Here is a 14,254-nt window from a genome sequence, read left to right as displayed (position 1 = left end):
GAAACTACCTCCTGCTCTCCTTTGGACCTGCTCTCCCCTGAGAGGTTCCCTGGCCTTCTTACTTTCACCCAAGTCAGGCCTGATGGGGAAGAACATTCCATCTGAGGGAGGCTGACATCAGGCTGCTTTCTCTCTTTGGGAGGATGCAGTGTGTTTGCACAAAGCCCCTAGGCTGGGAAGGGCCATTGGTCTTGTCAAGGCTCCAACTGGAAATCCCAGGACAGGATCCCTGACATGCCTCTCCTGAGGACTTGACTTGGAATTTCTACCTAGAAATAGATGGACAATAGCCTCAGGCTCCAGTCTCCCTTCATCCACTAACCATCGACGGTCTTCCTAAAATACAGTTCTGAACCAGGCTCTCATCCTCATCCATCTTCAGCAGCTTCCCCTTACTCGCAGTGTAATTTCTGAACTCTTCAGCTTGTGAACCAATACACAGATGTTTCTTAAAAACCCTGGGATGTATTGAATGGAACATTGTCTGCATATGGTTAGTGATTGGAGAGCACTTTGAAGTCCTCTATCAGAGATGTGCTGCCCCCAATAAGGTCATTCTTATTATTATGCCACCCATCTCAGCATAACGCTCAAAGTGGTGCCTGGTGCTGACCTGGGAGTCAACACACAGCAGGCCATTCCCTGCCCTGGAGAGATCCCACTGCTGCCATGACCAAGGTGCCTGGGCCACGTGGACGTTTTAGTTAGAAAAGCAGAAGGGGAGGCAGTTAACCATGTGACTTGAGGTGACATGGTCAACTGTATCCCCTTCTGTCCCAAAACTATCTCCCCCATCCATCACAGGGTCCAAAACCCTTTAGGATTTGGAAGCTTTGGGAACTCAGAAGGACCAATTATGATGAAATTGCCTCAAGCTGGGCTCCATTTAGACTTTATGAGGATTGGGCTTTAGAGTATTATTTCTCAAAAGGTGCTCCACGAACCTCTGGCGGTCTCCAATGGTCTCCTAAGTGCTGTTTTAGAGGGGAAAAAAAGCAAGAAACAGTTTTAAACCCACACATCTCACACATCTGAGCCTGATGACGTTCACAGAAATCCTGTTATACCCTTAATAATTGTGTTCCTAAAGCTTGTCCCTGGACTCCAAGGACTGCAGGGGGCTCTTGTCTAACATGCAGGCAATGGGTGCTATTTTTACATAATTTTCCTTCATGATTTATTGCTTCCCTGCATTATATTTGCATTTTTTCAGGATTGCTATCTAATTGTATTATATCTCCAAATCAAAAAAAAGGATCAATGGCTCAAAAATTATTCATTGAAGCATAAAAGTTGTGATTAAATCAATAAAACATAATTGCTGCAACTTAGAGTAATGTCATCAAAATCAGTACTGAACGAGTTTCTAGTGCACACTGAGTATAAGGATGCATGAATGCTGGGATGAGTGATTATGAGCTAAAAAATTAAAATCTATCTAGAAAATATACCATCTGAAAATTGGATTTTATTGGGTCAGGTATCTGTTTGTTCCTAGGCTGTTGTCCATTATGAAACTTTGTCAAATCGTACCATGAAACTATCAAAGCTTTTGTGTCATTATCAAACAAAGTATAATGACCTCTCACATAAAGCAACAGAGGTTTCTTAGAATGACTGCAACATATCACTTTCCCATCTAAAATCAATTAATTTTATCATTGAAGACAGAGAAGACAGAAAAACTCCAGTGGCATAAATCAAAGTTGCTTTGATAGCAAAAGCATATGCAAGTCACATAATTTCCAAGAAGCTTACAGAACCAGCAGTGAGGTTAATGTCTCCACAGAAGATTGCTTTTGGCTACAAGTAACAGGAACCCACAGAGTACATAAAGGCATATAAAAGGCCTTCACACAAGAGGTCCAGTAGACCCCTGGCCACTGAGTCTCAAGATCAATTTGCCTTCACGTGGGAGGGGCAACAGTGAACCTTTCTAGTGCTCCCCAAGGCTACCTGCACAGCCCCGCCGTATGTCACGGGATGGTAGCCCAAGACCTGTTCCTGTTCTCCTTCCCCACGTTAGTAAAACGGGCCCATTACACTGATGATAGAATATTAACATAGGGAGACTTGCAGACTTTGCTGGAACACGTGTGAGGGAGAGGATGGGTGGTGATCCCACAGAGAATTCAAGGCCCAGGCACTGCCGTAAAGTTTTGGGAACTCCTTTGTCGGGGGAAGGGGCACACTGTCCCAGAAGCTGTGATGGAAGAGGTGCAAGCCTATCCAACCCCTAAGAATGGGAAGGAAGCACAAGTGTCTGTAGGATTTGGGGTTTGGAGGACTTGTATTCCTCACCCTGCACAGTGCCTCCGTCCCTTATACTGCCTGATAAAGGAAGGGCACGTGTGGTACTGGGGATCAGAGCAACAAGCCGCCTTTCAGAAGGCAAGACACTAGTGAAGCAGATTAAAGCTTTAGGCATCCCCCAAGCAGGACTACCATTGGAGTTAGATGCGTCTGTGACTCTGGGAGGTATGAGTTTGGCACAGCCTCAGAGACAACAGGAGGGAGTACCCCTAGGATTTTGGTCCCAGTTCTAGAAGGGTGTAGAAACCCAATAAACCTGCATATAGCACGAGCTCCTAGCAGTACACACAGCACTCGTCCAAGTGGAGTCTCTCATGAAGGAACAGCAATCATGGTAAGAATCTCCCTTCCTATTGAGGGGTAGGTTGACAACATGTGTCACTGACCCACCTCTGCCTGGCGCTAACTCTCACGTTGACAAAAGGGCTCGCCCGTCCACAGCAGAGGGACACCCTGTCCTCCAAATTCTCCTGCCCCTAATCCTGCCCCTGTGGCCTGTAAGGAGGGAGTGGGGGAGATGCCTGCTGATGCCTGGTATACAGATGGGTCTGGCTAGGGTGCTGCAGTGGGCTGAACTCAGAGAGGTTTGCCTGGTGATCAGTCATGAGCTCCGGCCGTTAACACTTTGCACTTACATTTGGGCTGTTCTAAAGAGATTAACCTTATAGCTTAGAAAATGGGAAGCTGAGGAGCGGATGATCATAAATAAGCACTTGTGGGGTCAGGATATGTGGAAAGACATTTAGGTTTGCCTGCAAGAGCCTGAGTCAGTCCTCACTGTCCTCCATGTCCCGGCTCAGAGGGCGCCAAGACCCTTGGCAATGAGGAAGCTGATGCTGTAGCTCGGATATGAGCCCTAACAACGAACCCTTCAGTTATAGTGCCCGAGTGGGACGGTACATTGCCAAGGATGCTGGATTGCCCTTGCTACTCTTTTGCCTGTAGAGATCCAGTTTTCCCAACTTTATGCCTCTTTTTAATCTCAGGCAACCACAGGTTTTCTTTTTGCCCTTATATGTTAGTTTTGCATTTTTAAAAGATTTTCTGTAAATGGAATCATACAGGATTTGCTACTTTTTGTTAGGCTTCTTTCTCTCAGGATAATGATTTTGAGGTTCATCCATATTGTTGTGGGTACCAATATTTCATTCCTTTTTATTGTAGAGTAGCATTCCATTGTAATTCCATGCGATTTTTAAATGGCTAATGAGACAAAGAATTTTTATCAGACTCTGATGATGACCATAAGCCCAGTTTTAAAATTTCAAGTGGTTTGTTCAAGTTTCACATTTCAGCAATATATTATTTAGTATCTTAAATAGCTTATACCTGTCTAAGGCCAAAATATCACAATTTTCAAGGTGAAGGAAAAGCCACTGGGATTTCTTAAGACCAAATTGTGTTACGAACTTTTGTGTTTGCCCCGACTTCAAGATGTTCTTTATTCATCAGAGAAAAACAAATAACAAATAATACCGTGGTAGGCATGATTCAAAACCACATCTTAACGCTATAGCAGAGCACAGAGTCTGAGGAAATGCGATCAAAGACAGAGCTAGGAATCCAGTGCTACTCTTCCTAAATCCCAGCACTCAAGCTCCCCTCTTTGGAATGTTCATCAACTTAGCACCTGATGAAACTCTAAAAGTCATCTGAGAGAGACTTCCCTGGTGGTCCAGTGGGTAAGACTCCACACTCCCAATGCAGGGGGCCCAGGTTCAATCCCTGGTTAGGGAGCTAGATCCATGTGCCGCAACTACGACCCGGCACAGCCAAAGTAAATAAATAAAAAATAAAATAAAAATAAAAGTCATCTGAGAGACTTTTTCATGACTTTAGGTGTTCATGTTTTATCTGGAAGTCTAGAATTATCATGCACAGCTGTCAACACATGCAGCCATTCTATTGACCTATAGTTTCGAATTAGGATTTTCTTGTTCAATCAAAATAAATAGCAGGAGAAGAAAAAAACCCACCGGATGTGGAAATTAAGCTGTGGGGACCTGTGTTCATGCCTCTGTTACTGAGGCAAGCACAGATCATTCTGGTGAAAGGTTGCAAAAATATCCTCCCTCACACTGATTTGAAGAGAATATTAAATGTGTTGTTTAATTATTTTTTTCAGCCCTGGGGGTTCTTTATTGAAACAACTCACAGCACAGTATCTGAGACAGAGAGCATTGGCTGGCCGAATCCCAGGAGGCTGAGAAATTAAGGTTCCAGTACCCATCTCTGCCCTCCTGGGGAGGATTCCTCCATGAAGGCAACCAGGCCTGAATAGCCCCGGGCTGGAGGGTGGGTGGTCCATACATACAGTCAATAAGAGCACTAGGGATCAGTGGCCCTGCAGCACTGCCCTAGGCTGGGCCCCCAAAGTCCGACAGTTGTGGCATCCATGGGGGGGAGCAGGCGCACCCTTGTTTAATTATTTTTTGAGTATAGCTTTGACGGTTCTGAGCACCCCAGTTTGAATGGTGTGCGTGCATGTGTGCATGTGTGTGTGTGTGTGTGTGTGTGTGTGTGTGTGTGTGTGTGTGTGTGTGTGTGTGTGTGGTTTTCCATATCACCAAGCAATTCTCGGAACCAGCTGGGTGTCCTGCAGTTTAACTCAATTCTGACACTACCCAGAGAGAGCATCAGATTCCACAGGTGAAGGGCTCAGTCCTACAAGTCTGCTCCTCGCCATCACTTCAGACACTGATTGCAAATCCAGGCTATCACCTGTGCGTCTGACCAGCTGGCTGTAGATTAGACGGTCCCACCATCCCCCCTCCTGAGGTTTGCTTAATTTTGCTAGAGTGGCTCACAGAATTCAGAGAAACATTTTACTCACTGGATTACTGGTTTAATATAAAAGGATGTAACTCAGCAACAGCCAGATGGAAGAGAGGGCAAGGTTTGGGGAAAGGGTACAGGGTTCGACCTCTCTGAGTGCATCAGTCTACCCAAATCTCCATGTGTTCACCAACCCGGATGCTCTCTAAATTCCGTCCTTTTGAATTTTTATAGAGGCTTCATTACATGGGCATGTAGATTAAATCATTGACCAGTGGTGATTGAACTCAATCTCCAGCCCCTCTCCCCTCTCGGTGGGGCTGAAAATTCCAACCCTCTAATCACTTGGTCCACTCTACTGGCAACCAGCCCCCATCCTTAGGTGCTTTCCAAAAGTCACCTCACTAACATAACAAAAGATACCTTTGCCACTCGCATCACTGAATTCCAAGAGTTTTAGAAGCTCTGTGCCAGGGGCCATGACCAAATATATATTTCTTATTGTAAATTATAATATCGCAGTCCAACTGCTGGTCTTCCAACATGGCTCTCTTACAGTAAAACAACCAGAAAAGTCAGAAGTACTGATATATTACTAGAATCCCTATTAATAACTATCAGCTACTGGTAACAATCCAGTCCATCGTCCTATGGTATGAAAAAGCCTATCAGGGTGAGGCCACTCAGGTTTTCACGCTTCTATTTAATATTTTGAGGCTCCAAAAGCAGAAGTGGAGTCAGCAATATGTGGCTTCGCCCTTTCAGGACTTTGGTATAATTGAGCTAAGAGACAACATCATCTCTTGCTCTGAGCCCCTTTGGAGGTGTTAATGTAATATTAGATTTCCCTTGTTACATAACCCATTTATTCATTCCTTTACCCGGAACTACTATTTTTCCTTCTCTCCTTTTATACCCAAACTTTTCCACCTTTGGAAGAGACATTGTTTGACCACTGTGCTGGTCTAGATTTCAGGCAGCAGCACTGGTGTAGCAAATACCTCCGCTTCAATCCACTTCTATTCAGAAAACGTAAGGTTACACAGGCGCAGAACTGGTGGGCTATCTTTACCACCAGGCAATATAGCTGTATTTATTGTTAGCCCCAATTTTGTCAGATGGGGTGAAGGTATGTCCTGCCCCATCAGGCCCTTAGGAATTCCAACATAAAGGTTAAAAACACAGTCAGAGTTTCTTGCTTAGGAATCACCCCCATTTCCTGCCTTTGTAGTTGTAGCCCTGGTCTTATAACCACTGCATCAAGAAGGGGAAGAAAGAAAAAAAAGTTGAAGTGATGCAAGGAAGAGAGAATAATAGCACCTTCCCTAACCTCCCTTCCCCAGATCTGAAACCAAGCAGGACCCTGGGGGACCTTCCCAAGTACAAAAGCCCCTCTGAGTCCCTCATTTCTTGTTTGTAGAAAGAAAGCTTTCGTCTCCTAAGACTTCCCTGAGCTTCAAAGAGCAGACTCAAGCAGTTGCTAATTAGGGAAGTGAGGGAATGCAGCTACAAAGGAAAAGTAGTCAAGCAAGAAAAGTAATGATAACTTAAACAATAGTTCAGTGATAAAACAGAGTCCTAGTTCCTCCTCAAGGAACATACATAATGATCTGACACATGTCTTTGAGTTGTTCTGCAGAAACTAAGACCCTTACCCAGGTGGAGGATGCTAACTACATGCTGACTACAAGCACATAGATCCCAGACTGCCTGCAACCAGAGGGTTGATGATTAAGATTCCAGAAACATCACCCTGTTACCTCACCACCAACCAATCAGAAGAAAGTGCAGGAGCTGCACCCCTCACGCCAAGTGTTACCTTTAAAAACCCTTCCCTGAAAGCCACTGGGGAGCTCAGGTCTTTTGAGCATGAGCTGCCCGTTCTCCTTGCTTGGTGCCCTGCAATATTCCTTCACCATAACCAGCAGACTGGCTTTGCTGTGTAGCGGGTGAGCAGACTCAAGTTCTGTTCTGTAACAGATCCACCAAAAAAATGGAGAAATCTATCCAGTGGGGACACTCTTTTAGCCCCACTCGTTTTTGTGTTGGATGTGAGTACACACTTGTGAAGGCATGTAAGCCAGCTTTTCATGCCTTTATCCCCACCCCCACTCTGTTTTAGACAACCAATGCTTTAACTGTCAGTTCCAATTCTCTATCAAACCAGTACTCCAAGGAGGATATCTCTCTGCCCGTTATTGGACCTTATAGGCTCTAGAGTGAGTTCCCTGGTCTGAAGAAATGATGGTTAGCCATCCATATTGGTATAATATCTTCTCCTCCAGTTCCTTCATCATGCTCTAAGCATTTGCATCTACCACCAAGTAAGCGAAGCCCATTCCAGAGTCAGTGTCTATTCCTGTCAGGATCCATCTGCAGCCCCCAGGGCTACGAGAATCAGTCTGATTTGACAGCTATGTTCAGGGCCTTCCCACCAGGGAATCTGCAGTCTCTAACCACCTGCAGTCTCTGTCTCTTTTGCTGGAAGACAGTACAGTTCTTATTGACATTTTGTACCTTAGAGAGTGTGATAAAAAGGAGACAGTGGTCCCCAAATGGAGTAACCTTTGTTAGGTTCCCATGTCAGCAAACCAAGACTTAATACATAACTAATTACAATCTTCCCCAGGAATGCGACCTTTAGCCAGGAAATCTGGAATTTCCTGGGCAGCACAAGGAAGAAATCTGCTGATAAACCCCTTCCATTCCCACTTAGAAGGATAACCTTGCCTAAAACAATGCTTACTTTGCTGATAATTTCCTTTTTCCTGTTCCCTCTCTGCCTTTAAAGACCTTTTGTTTTCTGCAGGTTGATGGAGCTCCTTTCTATTGCTAGATGAGATGCTGCCCAATTCATGAATCATTTTATAAAGCCAATTAGATCTTTAAAATTTACTTGTTTGAATTTTTGTTATTGAACAGGTGCAAAAGGAACACGTCTAGATTCAGCCCATCTCTGCATTGCTGCAGTGCCCCCATGTCCCCTCATTTCTGGACCCAAGGGGCCATCTCAAGAGAGCATGTGGGGGGACTTCCCTGGCAGAGCAGTGGTTAAGAATCCGCCTGCTAATGCAGGGGATATGTGTTCGAGCCCTGGTCTGGGAAGATCCCACATGCTGCACAGCAACTAAGCCTGTGTGCCACAACTACTGAGCCTGTGCTCTAGAGCCTGCGTGCCACAACTACTGAAGCCCACATGCCTAGAACCTGTGCTCTGCAACAAGAGAAGCCACCACAATGAGAAGCCCATGCACTGCAACGAAGGGTAACCCCTGCTCGCCGCAATGAGAGAAAGTCCAAGCAGAGCAACAAAGACCCAATGCAGCCATAAATAAATAAATAAATTTATTTAAAAAAAGAAAAAGAGAGAGCATGTGGGAATGTCTGCTTGTTAATTCCAGTCACTTTCCAAACCTGGAAGGGAGCTCTGATGGGCATAGACACGTCCTAATTTAGTGCCCTCCTCCGATTTCCATAGGGTTGCGCTCCTTATGGGCATCCCTTTAACAGGTCAGGTTTCCATTAACCTCCCACCTGACCAAATGGACTGGGCATTGGCCACTGCCCATGAGTCATTAAAAACCCAAACGTAGGGGCTTTTACCACTGTTCAACTCTTCCATCACTGCTAGGAAAACAGCATGCAATTCAGCACACCAGGTTGATCTCTTTTTACCTCCTTCAGTCAGATTGGTGGCCTTCCAATCAGAATGTTGTCCATTTACCTTGGAACTGCCATCTACAAACCAAGTAGCTCTTTGTCTGTCAGTGGAGAGTTGTTTATAGGACACTGACCAAGTGACAATAGAATCCATCAACTCCTCACACAGTTCCAGAGTCAGTCTTAGGGGGGAAAAGGCTCCCTGCTGGTATCTATGTCCTCCTTGCATTCTCCCCAAAAGAAGACCCTATATAAGCAATTTCCATTTTACTATGGAACTCTTCGGGGCACCGCCATCTTCATTAGAGTGTTTCAACTCTCCAGTCCTAAGTCCCAGTAGGCATTGCTCATAGGCTTTTACCATATGTCCCAGCCTGTGCTCCACGCAGGGCTATCTCACATAGGGCTATTACAGGGAGAATTTGTCTGCACCAACACTCCAGCTTCTATTCTACAAAATGTGTGAGCTCAGGGAATCTTCCTGATTCCCATTTAGCCTGTCCAATTAGCATTGCTTGAAGGGCGGATTTACATGCCTTCTGTTTTACACAATACTAGGTAGGGGAAATATTCCCCTGTGAGAGTAGATGTCCACCCTCATAATACAACCAAGTAAAAGAAATGCAACCACTATAAAGACTGTTGGAACTTGTCAATCTTCCTACAAAGCTTTACCTTACATTTCTAGCTGTAGCCTCCATTAGGACTTCATCCAGAGGTTTTGGTTTTCCATACTGGGTAGAGGAAGTGTTCCACAGCCAAAGATAATATCCATTCCCATAAAAGGAGACACAAATTCTTTACCTATAGCCTATTTAAGCATTCCAACTTTCATAATCCTATCAATCATTACATGTTTACATTCTCTCGATCTAATTGTTGCCCATGTAGGGGCTTCACCAATAGGTGTGGCTTCTGTAACAAGGAGTCCTGGAAACTTTTCTCCACTCTCTGACCACTTTGCCCACTCTTGTGCCAAAGTCTTTTGGTCACCAGTGAGGGACTGAAGCAAGGCGCTTTTGTCAATCTTTAACCTGATTAATCTAACCACTGTCCCAAATGATGACTGGTCAGGTTTCTCATTGTAATTTCTGCATTCTGACCTTTACTTTTCTTTTTTTTTTTTCATTATTTAGAGAATACTTTATTAGTTTCTGTAATCAAACCCGTGTAGATAAGACGTTACCTATTTAATACAGTGCATTAGCCCTGTACAAATAGAAAAAATTATGTTTAATGTTTCTAGACAAATATAGCTGCTGACTTTTTCAATTTCTCCAAAATCATCTAAAAATTTCCCTCCTGCTAGGACGGGTCTCATGACTCCCCTTTCTGTTTCCTCTTTGTTTTGCTCCTATCAGTATTTGCTTATTCACCTTATTTCTTAATAACCATTTAAAATTTTCCACTCTGTTGGGAAGTGCTTTGAGTCTCCCCTAGGCCTCTTTGCATTCTCTTGTTAATTAACTTAATGTTTTTATTACCATCTGTGAAATGGAGTTCTCCTAAAACCAAGTTCCCTTACCAAGTTCATGATTAATCCCTTTATGCAAAACTTTATTCCCCTTCTTGTCCCCTCTAACCTCAATTCTGTGCTAACTGAACACTAGCCAACCAGAGTCAGATGACTAAAATTTTGCTGTTGTCGATAAAGTCGTTAATGTACTAAAATTGCTCTTATAGATATCATCATTAACGTACAAACTCAGGTTGTTTCTTCGGGGTAAGATAAGCTCACAGCCTCCCAAGCCATGGACCACCTGGTCAGAGAATCATACATCAGAGACATCTTGACTTCCAAAACTATGATTAAGAAATGTCATAAGAAATGATTAATCCCAGCCTCTTTGTTCCTCACCTTAAAAAAAACCCAAAAAATCTTTAGTTCAAAGATCAAGTTGGAGTGGAGCTGAGGCTTGTCTCCCATTCCCTTTCTTGACACCCTGCAATAAATCCTTACCTTGCTGCAAACGCCTGCTGTAACAGTTTGGCTTTCTGCACTGCGGGTACACGAGCCCTTTGCTTGGTTACATCTGTAAGACCTATGAGGGGAAGCTGAGACAGGAAATTCGATGAAGCTTCCTGCACTGTTTTTTGGTTTTGTAACAATAGGGTTATATGGGGTGCCTGTGTGAAAGGGGACCCCTTAACCACAGCATTTACCATGTCCTGGGTAATGGGCATATTCATCAGGTAAATATCTCAGTCATCGCAAAGCCCATCCCACATGGCTTACATATGAAGCGTATCAGCTGCTTCATTTGGGGTGTTCCACTTGGCATTCATAGGGGGTGATGGGCAATCTCCCTTCTCAGGGTTAACGGATGTTTTCTCCAGTCCACCAGGCTGGCTGAGCCCTCAGGAATAACCTCGCGTGTGTCTGGATCAGATATAGGCATCTGTGATTGCTCTATAGTGAGCTGTGTGTCCTGTATCAACCCAAACATACTCTTCTACTCTGCAGCACTCAACCAGAGACCAGTCCCCAAATTAATTACTCTCACAATCCATTTTAGTAAAGTTTCCTCAGGAAGCTGATAATATCAATTCACAAAATGAAACAACTCCTTCACACTCTACTCCCTGGTTTTAATAGTTGCTTGGTTTTGCCCTTCCTTCACATTGACTACCTTCTTCATGATCAGGGATCTTAGAGGTACTTTCTGTTGTCCCTTGTTTAAAAAAATTTTTTTCAGCTGAATAAATTTTATTATTTATTTATTTATTTAAAAATATTTACTTGGCTGTACCAGGTCTTAGTTGCAGCACACGGGATCTTGTTCCCTGACCAAGGATTGAACCTGGGCCCCCAGCGTTGGGAGTGCAGAGTCTTAACCACTGGACCACCAGGGAAGTCCCTCAACTGAATAAGTTTTAAAGATCTAATTGTCTTTACTGAACCATTCATGATTTGGGTAACATCCCATCTGGCAAGTAGAGAGGAGCTCTGAGGAGCTGTACTAAAAGGAAGGCTTTTCTAGGCAGAGAGTGGATTACCTCGTCTTCCTCTGGGGGGATGGGAAGGGCCCGTGTGGCACCTCACTGGTGATGACCAGAAAATTCCAGACCAACTGGTTAAAACTACGTTCCTGGGAAATGTTGAAACTCCTATTAGGTTAGGTATTAAGTCTTGGTTTGTTGATGTGGGGCTTAGCACAAGTGACTCCATTTTGGGCCCGTTGTTCCTTTTTAATGATTCTCCCCTTTTGATCAGACTCTATGCTTAGCTGAAAGATATGATAAAAATTTTAAGGCATTAGTGCCACTCTCAGCTACTGCTCTGAAGTTCTCCAATTTTTGTCAGTCCTTTGTGTAGTGTCCATAGGTCGTAACAGTTTTGCTTAATCCCTGTGATATTTACAGGTCACAGCTTCAAGTTTACAATCTTTAAGTCAGTCATTCTCTTTCTTCCTTTTTAGATGTCCCAGTCTTAGGGAGATCATTTGCTTGGTGGTTAGCAGCCGTAACCATGCATTTAAAGCTTTTGAGAGAATACGATGCACCTCGGAGGGTGTTAAGATTATAAATAAGCAGGATAATCCCCTGTGTCTGGAGTGCACTTTGGACTATGGTTCCTAAGACCCAAACCAATCAAAGTCAAATAAGTCAAAGGTGACCCTGCTGAAGGAGTCATCTTTTTAAGCCAAGTGGCTTGCTCAGTGATCTTATGTAATTGGGTGTCAACTTTCCCAGAAGTGTCAATCCAGGTGCAAATAGGTGGTGTTGGCCATGGAACATATGCTTCATTCCTCAGCTAAAAGGTAATCGAGGGCTATCCTATTATCAAGAACAACTTTGGGGAAGAAACCCTCCACAACTTTGGCCAGAAAGTATAAGAATTTTCATTGGGCAGCTACTGCTATTGCAGCAGATTCTGTAATATTTTCAGTAGTTAAGGAGAGGTTCCTCATTTGCATTTATGCATAACCAGGGAAGTAGGAATCTAGTAAAGGGAGCTAATTTTGAATCATGAATGCTTCCTGATAATTTCCATTTGAATCTACGGCTCAGAACTGGAAATGTGACAGTCATGAAGGCCAACAAAATGTTAGGGGTGTGTAGACAATACAGGCAGTTTTATTCCTTTTATTTTTAATTCAATTTTTAATTTTTTATGACCCTTGTTTTGTGTCACTTTCTTTGCATAAAGCCTGGATGCAAAGTTCTCCAAACTTGTGTTGTTAACCAGAGACAGCGAAAGGGACCAGGGGTTCTCTAGCATAATGGACAGACCAGAGTTTTTGATGACAAATCCAGCAGTCTGAAATGTTACCCCCCATTTAGCAATGGCCTGGGAGACACAGATGGGATCTTAGTTCCCCAATCAGGGATCGACCCTGCGCCCCCTGCTGTGAATGCACGGACTTTTAACTACTGGACCTCCAGGGAATTCCCCGGGCCTGTTGTTCTTAACATCCTGCACAGTTTTTTCCTTGAGGTATGTCTTTGAGGCTAGTGGCCATAGCTCAGGCTCACCAAAGTCTGAGGTTGGTTTAGCATCAAGGCCCAATCCACACTTTCTTTTAATTTCATTTTAGCTATTATGGATAATAATCATCAAGGGACTGTATGTTTAACATGCTTATTATTTTGCATTTCCTTATAGATCCAATAGCCAACTCCCTGGGAGTCGGGCTACTATTATTTCTAAACTTTAGTAAATTTTACCTTTAGTAACAGATTGCAGCATAGTTGTAATTTCATAGGATGAATGCCATCCAGGGATCAAGGGTTTGTTTTTCCCTCCCTTTTACCTTTTTCTTCTTAAACCACCTGTTGCCATGAGCCAGGGCCTTTCTAGCATACCCCACTCCTGACACCAATTAATGATTCTGAACATCCCAATTCCAAGCAATGGATTGTGTTTGGGGTTGACAAATGCCGGGGTGGGGGGTGATTTGGAAAAATCCCTTGAAATGTAGGGGGTCTTTCCTGAGGCTTTCTAGCTTAGCCTTTGGGAAGGGGGACGTTGATGAGTCAAGGTTGGTGAGAGTGAATTGGATTCCTGGCTGTGCCAGTGACTTGCTGTGCAGTTCTGGGTCAGTCAGCAAATACTAAAGTCACCTGCTAAGGGCCAGGCACTGTCCCAGGCACCAAGACAAGAGAAATGTAGTAGTCCTTGCCCTCCTAGAGCCTGGCACCAGGGACGGGGACATGGAGAACACATAATGACAAATCATTAATCTCAGAATTATAATTCTGTTCCCCAATCTGGATCTTACGGTCTCTGCATAATGAGAAGATGGGGCACGACAATTTTTAAGTGGATGACCTGGGGGCAGTCCCAATATCCCTGGTGTAATTATTAATGGTGCCCCTTCCACTCTCAGAAGGTCCCAGTTTAGACAGTAAATGTACGGTCACTTTATCTTTAAAGAACATTCCCGATCTAAGCTATCAGGAGGTGACTGGCCTACTTTCAAATTGTGGATGTATTTGAAGTGTCCATGAGGGGGCATTTCTCTGGATGGTTTCCCGTTGCATTGTGATTTGACTTTTTTTTTTT

The sequence above is a fragment of the Lipotes vexillifer genome, unplaced genomic scaffold (assembly GCF_000442215.2).
Source record: "Lipotes vexillifer unplaced genomic scaffold, Lipotes_vexillifer_v1.1 scaffold426, whole genome shotgun sequence".
Classification (NCBI taxonomy): Eukaryota; Metazoa; Chordata; class Mammalia; order Artiodactyla; family Lipotidae; genus Lipotes; species Lipotes vexillifer.
Note: the sequence above shows the minus strand (reverse complement) of the source record.